Here is a 12523-nt window from a genome sequence, read left to right as displayed (position 1 = left end):
AGAAAAATTAAAGGTTGCCAAAGAGAACTTGCTGCCATGATACGCGGTTCAAACATGGGTATCCTGCCGTATTGGCTTATCATATCATTGGTCACTTGGGGGCTTCCTGCTCATTGAGCATAGCTATGACTACCCTCTTGATCCGGCTATCAAGCCAATATTGCCATATCATAAGAGCACAGCTCTGGTTACCTCGGTAATCCGGCTATCAAGCCCATATCATAAGAGCACAGCTCTGGTTACCTCGGTAATCCGGCTATCAAGCCCATATCATAAGAGTACAGCTCTGGTTACCTCGGTAATCCGGCTATCAAGCCCATATCATAAGAGCACAGCTCTGGTTACCTCGGTAACTCGGCTATCAAGCCCACACTATAAGATCACTGCTCTGTTTACCTTGGTAATCCGGCTATCAAGCCAGTATTATAATTTCATAAGAGCATAGCTCAGATTACCTTGGCAATCCGGCTATCAAGCCAATATTATAACTTCATATGAGCATAGCTCTGACCTACTTGGAGGTTTCATGCCCGGGTTAAGGGGACCAAAGAGGGTCTGTTGCACAGCACAGCTCAAACATAGGTATCCGGCTTTGATGGTTCAAAATATATCACTTGGGGGCTCCCTTCTTGGTTTGAAGCGCTAGTATACTTTGGATTGCGCAATGGGAATCATGCGCTTATAAATCATTGGGTATATTATTTAAATCTTTAATAGCCAACATGGTTGGATTTTTATTATGGTTATCAATAACCAATATTATGATTGAGGTTTTCAAAGTCACTTCAGCGCAATGGCTATTATTTTATCAATGCATTTAATTTATTCTACAATGGAAGGAATAGTCCCGAGTCGCTGCAGGCTTACGACCCAACACTTGGGGGCTATATTATTCAAATTGAGATTACATCAAATATGCAAGTCTCATGTCGCTACAAGCATGCAGCATGACACTTGGGGGCTAATGCAAAGTCATTTTTACTGGCCTTATTGAAGATCCGACTCATCACATTGTAATGAGCCGGCCCTTGGGGGCTACCAATTGCTCCATTATATTGAAGGTACACAAGTCTTAATCTATTATATTGAAGGGTTCATTGCTTAGAGGACAAGGCTCTTAACCTTGTGGACATGGATTCAAGCCTGATGGTGAGGTTATATTATATGATGTTATTTTCGAATGAAGTATATATAAAGTCCCAGCTCAGTATTATCCTAATGACCCGGCCCTTGGGGGACTACACATCACTGTTCAAGTCTACATGATCATATCTACAAAGTTCCTGCTCATTATTGCATAATGACCCAGCCCTTGGGGGCTACACTGGTTGAAATTTTTATGAGCATAAGGCAATTTCAAGTCCTAGGTTGTTGCAAGCATGAAAACCCAACACTTGGGGGCTACATATGTGGAATACTCAGTTCTGACTAGTGATTGAGATGAACAACATGGATTTCTTCAAAGTGGTAATATATATATTGAAGCAAGTCTTAAGTCATCACTTTGCTCTACTCAAGACTTGGGGGCTACAGGTATTGTGCATATAAAGGAGGAACGTCTTCAAATTATCAGTTTTGAGCAAATCAGGAAGATCAATTACATGACCTGGTGTCAACAACAATTATGACCCGGCATCGTCTATTTTATAACCCGGCAATTTTGGTAATGATAAACCGGCAAGTTTTAAATCTTCAGGCCGCTTGAAAGTTAGATGAGTATTTCAAGACCAATATTTTTTAAGCCGGCGCTTTGGAAATCGATTCAAGTGGATGTCATCTTACAATATTTCTCTGCAAGAGACCAATGTCAACAAATTGACTTTGAAGCTGGCTTATTGACCCGGATTTCTCAAGAAAAGTATCTGGATTTTTTGCATTGACAAAAGTTTGAACATATCTACTGAAGGATATTTTCTATGAGTTCATGGGCATTTATCAAGAAGGAAATGACAAGGACTTAAAGATGATCAGGTGCGGGTTTACAAGAATTTTTAACCCGGGGTACAACTTGTCAAAGTTGTTCTTGTGTTTGTTTTACAGGATCAGTTTAACATGGATAAATCCAAATTAAACTGGGGGCTAATGTCGGGGATATACCCTACGGTATGAACCGGCTGGGCTTGGCGGTTTACTTGAGACCCGGTTGACACTTGGCGATTCACTAGCGACCCACCCTGACCAGAGGGTTTACAAGCAACCTGCCTGAACATTATGACTCACTGGTAACACGGCAGGCGGCGGACGGATGTCAAGGCCCAAGGCCCAAAAGGCCGGTTTATGTTAATGGTGGGCCGATTTAAGAGGAAAGGCATGAGGAATATTTACCTTACAAGGAGTTGAGACCCGGACTTATATCCGGTTTGTATTAGAAGGTAGACTAGTCCTAATCCTAATAGGACTCCACATGTAACCCGCCCCTCTAACTTATATAAGGAGGGGCAGGGCACCCCAAGAAGGAGGGAAATAAACAATCTTTAAGGCTAGGTACAACTAAAGGGGAGCCGGCTTATGCGGCATCTCCCTGATAAGCATAATGAGATCTAGCCACAAACAACATGTAGGGCTATTACCGGATGATGTTTCCCGGGGCCTGAAGCTATCTAAATCCTTGTCTTGTGTGTCGCGCCTCTCGTCCTGATCAACCCCTCTCAAGCTACCGCATAGATGCGTTGGCCTCGCGACTAAGTCCTTACACTAGGACATCTGTCGTGACGATTCCATGACACAAAGAGTACTAAGGTGTGATCATGTTTTTCTCGTGAGAGAAGTTTAGTCAACGGTTCTGTCACATTAAAAGCCGTATGTATTTTGCAAATATTCTATGTCTACAATGCTCTGCACGGAGCTACTCTAGCTAATTGCTCCCACTTTCAATAAGTAACCAGATTAAGACTTAGAGGCATCTAGATCGGTGTAAAAGCTTGTATCGACGTAACTCTTTACGATGAACTCTTCATCACCCCATCACCGAGAAACATTTCCTTAGTCCTCACTAAGGATAATCTTGACCGATGTCCAGTGATCTACTCCTAGATCAAAATCATGCTCCCTTGCCAAACTCAGGGCAGGGTACACAATAAGTCTGGTTCACAGCACAACATACTTTATAGATCCTATGACTGTGGCATAGAGAATGACTTTCATTCTCTTTCTATCTTCTTCCATGGTCGGGCTTTGAGTCTTACTCAACTTTACACCTTGTAACACAGGCAAGAATCCTTTCTTTGCTTGATCCATTTTGAACTTCTTCAAAACTTTATCAAGGTATGTACTCATCGAAAAAACTTATCAAGCGTCTTGATCTATCTCTATAGATCTTAATGCTCAATAGGTAAGAAGCTCCACCGAGGTCTCTCTTTGAAAACTCCTTTCAAACACTCCTTCATGCTTTCCAGAAAATTCTACATCATTTCCGATCAACAATATGTCATTCACATATACTTATCAAAAAGGCTATAGTGCTCCCACTCACTTTCTTGTAAATACAAGCTTCACCGCAAGTCTGTATAAAACTATGTGCTTTGATCAACTCATCAAAGCTTATATTCCAACTCCGAGATGCTTGCACCAGTCCATAGATGGATCGCTGGAGCTTGCACATTTTGTTAGCACCTTTAAGATCGACAAAACCTTCTGGTTGCATCATATACAACTCTTCTTTAATAAATCCATTAAGGAATGCAGTTTTGACATCCATTAGCTAGATTTCATAAATTGTGGCAATTGCTAACATGATTCGGATATTCTTAAGCATCGACACGAGTGAGAAAATCTCATCGTATTCAACACCTTGAACTTGTCGGGAAAAAATTTTATGACAAGTCGAGCTTTCTAGATAGTAACACTACTATCAGCGTATGTCTTCCTCTTGAAGATCCATTTATTTTCTATGACTTTCCGATCATCGGGCAAGTCCACCAAAGTCCACACTTTGTTCTCATATATGGGTCCCATCTCATATTTCATGGCTTCAAGCCATTTCGTGGAATCCGGGCTCATCATCGCTTCCTCCTAGTTTGTAGGTTCCTCATGGTCTAGTAACATGACTTCCTAAACAGGATTACAGTACCACTCTGGTGCGGACTGTACTTCGGAAGACCTACAAGGTTCTGTAGTAACTTAATCTGAAGTTTCATCATCATCATTATTAGCTTCCTCACTAATTGGTGTAGGAATCACTAGAACTGATTTTTGTGATGAACTACTTTCCAATTCGGGAGAAGGTACAATTACCTGATCAAGTTCTACTTTCCTCCCACTCACTTCTTTCGAGAAAAACTCCTTCTCTAGAAAGGATCCATCTTAGCAACGAATATCTTGCGTTCGGATCTGTGATAGAAGGTGTACCCAACAGTTTCCTTTGGGTATTCTATGAAGACGCACATCTCTGATTTGGGTTCGAGCTTATCATGTTGAAACTTTTTCACATAAGCATCGCAGCTCCAAACTTTAAGAAATGACAACTTTGGTTTCTTGCCAAACCACGGTTCATAAGGCGTCGTCCCAACGGATTTTGATGGTGCCCAATTTAAAGTAAATGTAGCTGTCTCTAATGCATAACCCCAAAACTATAGTGGTAAATCGGTAAGATACATCATAGATCGCACCATATCCAATAAAGTGCGGTTACGACGTTCGGACACATCATTACGATGTGGTATTCCATGTGGCGTGAGCTGTGAAACTATTCCACATTGTTTTTAAATGAAGGCCAAACTCGTAGCTCAAATATTCTCCTCTACGATCAGATTGTAGAAACTTTATTTTCTTGTTACGATGATTCTCCACTTCACTCTGAAATTCTTTGCACTTTTCAAATGTTTCAGACTTGTGCTTCATTTAAGTAAATATACTCATATCTGCCCAAATCATCTGTGAAGGTCAGAAAATAACGATACCCGCCACGAGCATCAACACTCATTTGACCGCATACATCGGTATGTATTATTTCCAACAAGTCAATAGCTGGTTCCATTGTTCCGGAGAATGGAGTTTTAGTCATTTTGCCCAAAAGGCACGGTTCACAAGCATCAAATGATTCATAACCAAGTGATTCCAAAAATCCATCTTTATGGAGTTTCTGCATGCGCTTTACACTGATATAATCCAAACGGCAGTGCCACAAATAAGTTGCACTATCATTATCAACTTTGCATCTTTTGGCATCAATATTATGAATATGTGTATCACTACGATCGAGATCCAACAAACTATTTTCATTGGGTGTATGACCATCGAAGGTTTTCTTCATGTAAACAGAACAACAATTATTCTCTGACTTTAAATGAATAACCGTATTGCAATAAACATGATCAAATCATATTCATGCTCAACGCAAACGGCAAATAACATTTATTTAGGTTTAACACTAATCCCGAAAGTATAGGAAGTGTGCAATGATGATCATATCAATCTTGGAACCACTTCCAACACATCGTCACTTCACCCTCAACTAGTCTCTATTTATTTTGTAACTCCTGTTTCGAGTTACTAATTTTAGCAACTGAACAAGTATCAAATACCCAGGGGCTACTATAAACACTAGTAAGGTACACATCAATAACCTGTATATCACATATACCCTTGTTCACTTTGCCATCCTTCTTATCAATGAAATATTCAGGGCATTTCCGCTTCCAGTGACCATTTCCTTTGCAGTAGAAGCACTCAGTTTCAGGCTTTATTCTAGCTTTGGGCTTCTTCACAGAAGTGACAACTTGCTTGCCATTCTTCATGAAGTTCCCTTTCTTTCCCTTTGCCCTTTTCTTGAAACTAGTGGTCTTGTAAATCATCAACACTTGATGCTCTTTCTTGATTTCTACCTTCATCGATTTCATCATCATGAAAAGCTCGGGAATCATTTTCGTCATCCCTTGCATACTATAGTTCATAACGAAGTTCTACTAACTTGGTGATGGTGACTAGAGAACTCTGTCAATCACTATCTTATCTGGAAGATTAACTCCCACTTGATTCAAGCGACTGTAGTATCCAGACAATCTGAGCACATGCTCACTGCTTGAGCTATTCTCCTCCATCTTTTCGCTATAGAACTTGTTGGAGACTTCATATCTCTCAACTCGGGTATTTGCTTAAAATATTAAATTCAACTCCTGGAACATCTCATATGGTCCTGACGTTCAAAATGTCTTTGAAGTCCCGATTCTAAGCCGTTAAGCATGGTGCACTAAACTATCAAGTAGTCATCATATTGAGCTAGCCAAACGTTCATAACATCTGTGTCTGCTCCTGCAATAGGTCTATCACCTAGCGGTGCATCAAGGACATAATTCTTCTGTGCAGCAATGAGGATAAACCTCAGATCATGGACCTAGTCCACATCATTTCTACTATCATCTTTCAACTTAGTTTTCTCTAGGAACACATATAAAACATAGGGAAGCAACAACGCGAGCTATTGATCTACAACATTATTTGCAAAATACTATCAAGACTAAATTCATGACAAATTAAAGTTCAGTTAATCATATTACTTAAGAACTCCCACTTAGATAGACATCCCTCTAATCATCTAAGTGATCATGTGATCCAAATCAACTAAACCATGTCCGATCATCACATGAGATGGACTAGTTTTCAATGGTGAACGTCACTATGTTGATCATATCTACTATATGGTTCACGCTTGACCTTTCCGTCTCTAGTGTTCCGAGGCCATATATGCATATGCTAGGCTCGTCAAGTTTAACCCGAGTATTTCTGCGTGTGCAAATCTGGCTTGCACCCATTGTAGGTTAACGTTGAGCTTATTACGCCCGATCATCACGTGGTGTCTCGGCACGACGAACTTTGGCAATGGTGCATACTCAGGGAGAACACTTATACCTTGAAATTTAGTGAGAGATCATCTTATAAAGCTACCGCCAAACTAAGCAAAATAAGATGTATAAAAGATAAACATCACATGCAATCAAAATATGTGACATGATATGGCCATCATCATCTTGTGCCTTTGATCTCCATCTCCAAAGCATCATCATGATCTCCGTCGTCACCGGCATGACACCATGATCTCCATCATCTTGATCTATATCAATGTGTCCTTACATGTTCGTCTTGCCAACTATTGCTCTTGCAACTATTGCTATCGCATAGCGATAAAGTAAATCAATTATTTGGCGCTTGCATCTTATGCAATAAAGAGACAACCATAAGGCTTCTGCTAGTTGCCGATAACTTCAACAAAACATGATCATCTCATACAACAACTTATATCTCATCACGTCTTGACCATATCACATCAAAACAAGCCCGGCAAAAACAAGTTAGACGTCCTCTACTTTGTTGTTGCAAGTTTTACGTGGCTGCTACGGGCTGAGCAAGAACTGTTTGTACCTACGCATCAAAACCATAACGATATTTCGTCAAGTTAGTGTTGTTTTAACATTTAACAAGGACCGGGCGTAGCCACACTCGATTCAACTAAAGTTGGAGAAACTGACACCCGCCAGCCACCTGTGTGTGAAGCACATCGGTAGAACCAGTCTCACGTAAGCGTATGCGTAATGTCCGTTCGGGCCGCTTCATCCAACAATACCGCCGAATCAAAGTATGACATGCTGGTAAGCAGTATGACTAGTATCGCCCACAACTCACTTGTGTTCTACTCGTGCATATAACATCTATGCATAAACCTAGCTCGAATGCCACTGTTGGGGAACGTAGTAATGTCAAAAAATTCCTACGATCACGCAAGATCTATCTATGTGATGCATAGCAACGAGAGGGGGAGTGTACCTTCATACCCTTGAACATCGCTAAGCAGAAGTGTTTATCAATGCGGTTGATGTAGTCATACACCTTCACGATTCGCCCAATCAAATACCGAACGTATGTCACCTCCGCGTTCAGCACATGTTCAGCTCGATGACGTCCTCGCCTTCTTGATCTAGCAAGACAGGCGAAGTAGTATATGAGTTCTGGCAGCACGACGGCGTGGTGACGGTGTTGGTGAAGAACAATCTCCGCAGGGCTTCGCCTAAGCACTATGGAAAATATGACGGAGGATAAACTAGAGGGGACGGGGTTGCAGCACATGGCTTGGTGTTTCTTGATGTCTCTTTCGTGCTAGCCCTGTCCCTCTATTTATATGTTGAGCCTTGGATTCGAAACTTGGAGTAAAAGCCTCCACAAAGTCGGTTTCACCCGAAAGGCACGAGTCCTTCTCGGACTCCAGGGCCAGACCAGGGTTCCCGGCGTCTGGACCCAGACGCCAGGGACCATGGCGTCTGGCCCCTGGACTCCGCAAAACTTCCTTTTACGCTTTCCAAAAACCTTATGGGCTTTCCCCTTTGGCCCAAATAAAGTGTTCTCGTACCCAAACATTTCGGGAAACATCCGGAACCCCTTCCGGTAAATTCTGGAACCCTTCCGAAGACCAAACACTATTATCCCATATATCAATCTTTATCTCTGGACCATTCTGGAGTTCCTCATCATGTCCGTGATCATATCCGGTACTTCTAACAACATTCGTTCACCACCATAAATAACTCATATAATACTATATCATCAATGAATGTTAAGCGTGCGGACCTTTGGGTTCGAGAACTATGTAGACATGATCGAGATACCTCTCTTGTTAATAACCAATAGCGGAACGCGGATGCCGATATTGGCTCCTACATATTCTACGAAGATCTTTATCGGTCGAACTGCATAACAACATACGTTGTTCCTTTTGTCCTCGGTATGTTACTTGCCCAAGATTCGATCGTTAGTATCTCAATACCTAGCTCAATCTGGTTACCGGCAAGTGTCTTTACTCGTTACGTAATGCATCATCCCGCAACTAACTCATTAGTCACATTGCTTGCAAGGCTTATAGTGATGTGCATAACCGAGAGGGCCCAGAGATACCTCTCTGACAATTGGAGTGACAAATCCTAATCTCGATCTATGCCAACTCAAAAAGTACCATCGGAGACACCTGTAGAGCACCTCTGTAATCACCCAGTTACGTTGTGACGTTTGGTAGCACACAAAGTGTTCCTCTAGTAATCGGGAGTTCCATAATCTCATAGTCATAGGAACATGTATAAGTCATGAAGAAAGCAATAGCAGTAAACTAAAACGATCAAGTGCTAAGCTAACGGAATGGGTCAAGTCAATCACATCATTATCCCAATGATGTGATCCTGTTTATCAAATGACAACTCATGTATATGGTTAGGAAACCTTAACCATCTTTGATCAATGAGCTAGTCAAGTAGAGGCATACTAGTGACACTCTGTTTGTCTATGTATTCACACATGTATTATGTTTCCAGTTAATACAATTATAGCATGAATAATAAAAATTTATCATGAATTAAGGAAATAAATAATAACTTTATTATTGCCTCTAGGGCATATTTCCTTCAGTCTCCCACTTGCACTAGATTCAATAATCTAGTTCACATCACCATGTGATTTAACACCAATATTCACATTTGTATGTGATTAATACCCATAGTTCACATCGTCATGTGATCAACACCCAAAGGGTTTACTAGAGTCAATAATCTAGTTCACATCGCTATGTGATTAACACCCAAAGAGTACTAAGGTGTGATCATGTTTTGCTCATGAGAGAAGTTTAGTCAACGGTTCTGTCACATTCAGAGCTGTATGTATTTTGCAAATATTCTATGTCTACAATGCTCTGCACGGAGCTACTCTAGCTAATTGCTCCCACTTTCAATATGTATCCAGATTCAGACTTAGAGTCATCTGGATCGGTGTAAAAGCTTTTATCGACATAACTCTTTACGACGAACTCTTTATCACCTCCATCACCGAGAAACATTTCCTTACTCTGCACTAAGGATAATCTTGACTGCTGTCCAGTGATCTACTCCTAGATCAAAATTGTGCTCCCTTTCCAAACTCAGGGCAGGGTACACAATAAGTCTGGTTCACAGCACAACATACTTTATAGATCCTATGACTGTGGCATAGAGAATGACTTTTATTCTCTTTCTATCTTCTGCCATGGTCGGGCTTTGAGTCTTACTCAACTTGACACCTTGTAACACAGGCAAGAACCCTTTCTTTGCTCGATCCATTTTGAACTTCTTCAAAACTTTATCAAGGTATGTACTCATTGAAAAAACTTATCAAGCGTCTTGATCTATCTCTATAGATCTTAATGCTCAATATGTAAGCAGCTCCACCGATGTCTTTCTTTGAAAACTCCTTTCAAACACTCCTTTATGCTTTCCAGAAAATTCTACATCATTTCCGATCAACAATATGTCATTCACATATACTTATCAGAAAGGCTATAGTGCTCCCACTCACTTTGTTGTAAATAGAGGCTTCACCGCATGTCTGTATAAAACTATATGCTTTGATCAACTCATCAAAGCTTATATTCCAACTCCGAGATGCTTGCACCAGTCCATACACTACAAACAAATACACTTCCGTGATGATACGTGTTTGTCACAGTAGGTCGCGTTTTTTGTCATGCATGTACATCCATGATGATTTTATGACAGAATCAAGATAGTCATACATGTGTTGTCTTAGAAGTGTTCCATGACATTACCAAAATTATCATCACGGACGTGTCCACTTCCATGACGATAAATCGCGTGTCCTAGAAGTGCTTTCGTCAAGGGTGACCGACACGTGGCATCCACCGTAACGGAACGTCGTTAAGCTATCGGGTCCGGTTTTGGATCCGATAACCTGTTAACAGCCCGGACCAATGGGGATTTTCCACGTGTAAAATCGTCATTGGCTGGAGGAAACACGTGTCAGCTCCACGTTGGCACAGGTGTCAATCATTGGCTGGAGGAAACACGTGTCAGCTCCACGTTGGCACAGGTGTCACTTATCCAATGGGCGAGATGCACCTATGATATGTTGACACATGGACCGGCCCATAAAGTTTAAATGGGCCGGCCCAACTAAAGGCCCACAAGATTTTGCGGACCATAATGGGCCGGCCCAGCTAAAGGCCCACGAGATTTTGCGGACCATAATGGGCTGGCCTAGCCAAAGGCCCATAAGATTTTGTGGGCCATAATGGGTCGGCCCATGTAAAGGCCCACAAGATTTTTGTGTGCCATAATGGGCCGGCCCTGGTAAAGGCCCACAAGATTTTTTGCGGATCATAATGGGCCGGCTAGCTAAAGGCCCATGAGATTTCACCGACATTAATGGGCCGACCCAACTGTAGGCCCACAAGATTTTGAGGACCCTAGTAGGCCATCCCATTAACTGGCTGCCATGTTTTGGGCCAAATGTCGTCCCATATTTGATCTGGTCTATTAATGGCTTGCCACGTTTCGGGCCTAATAATGGCCCATATGAGATCCGGCCCATTAAAAGCCTACCACATTCTGGGCCAAATTACGGCCCAGATCAGGTCCAGCCCATTAAGAGTCTTTGGGCTAAATTATGGCCCATATCAGATTTGGCCCGTCAACTGGACGCTATGCTTTTGGGCCCACTTGCGAAAGGCCCATTTAGTAATTCGGCCTGATATTAGTTTTGGCCTGTTAAGGGCCCGTTTAACATTCTGGCCCTATATTAATTTTGGCCTGTTAAAAGACCGTCATATAGGTGGGCCTAACTACGGCCCGCTTTGCATCCGGCCTGCTCGCAGTCGATAATCTGATTGGGCCAAACAAGGACCGAGACAATTTTGGCCTGTTAAAAGCCCGTGATTTGATTCACACAATCATGGGCCGGGGTCCATTTCGGGCTGCTGCCGGCCCGTGAGCTGTTCGGCATGTTTCAGGCCCAACCTACTTCTTAGCCTCCTAAAAGCCCATTGAGTTTTCTTGCGAAAAGAGGGTTGGCGGTTACTCGGCCTATTAAAGGCCTGAATCTACTAGTGGGCCAGTTTACTTTTGGACTTTTAACGGACCAAGATGATGGATCATATATCGTGATTGCATGACGGCCCGATTATGTACCGTAATTTTACGGTTTGGCCGGTTTACTGCGAAGACAGGATATATAATACAGTAAAATAACTGCAGCATCGTGAATAAGAAAAAACCTAGACTATACAATAAAGAAATTACGGCATATTACATCCACTGGGCATCAAAGTTCGCCCCTATGATAATAAAGCACAAGCAGACAACAGATTACATACACTGGGCATCAAAGATCGCCACCAGTGCAAATAAACACACCGACAAAATAATATACAAAACTGACAGCACTTCAATAGAGTTCAAGAAAGGTTAGCCCTGCTGAGGAGCTGCAGCGCACAAGCAGCTGAGCAAGCTGATGAGACTGCACTTGTTTAACACTTATATCTTCCTCACTCTGAAAGATAAACAGGCAGACAGATGACAGGTTTTGCACATAAAAGTATCAGTGCTGACAATTCATCACATTTCTTACTGACGAATAAAGTGACACAGTTTAAAATTGCATTAACACAATATGGTATTGTTCAGGTCAAGACATGGCAGGAAATGACATTGTGAAGGAGTTGGCAGCTTCACGACACCACTGGATTACAGATCAAGAACTCACAAGTTTCAATGGTTAGTGT

The sequence above is a fragment of the Triticum dicoccoides genome, chromosome 3B, assembly GCF_002162155.2.
Source record: "Triticum dicoccoides isolate Atlit2015 ecotype Zavitan chromosome 3B, WEW_v2.0, whole genome shotgun sequence".
In the NCBI taxonomy this organism is placed as follows: domain Eukaryota; kingdom Viridiplantae; phylum Streptophyta; class Magnoliopsida; order Poales; family Poaceae; genus Triticum; species Triticum dicoccoides.
Note: the sequence above shows the minus strand (reverse complement) of the source record.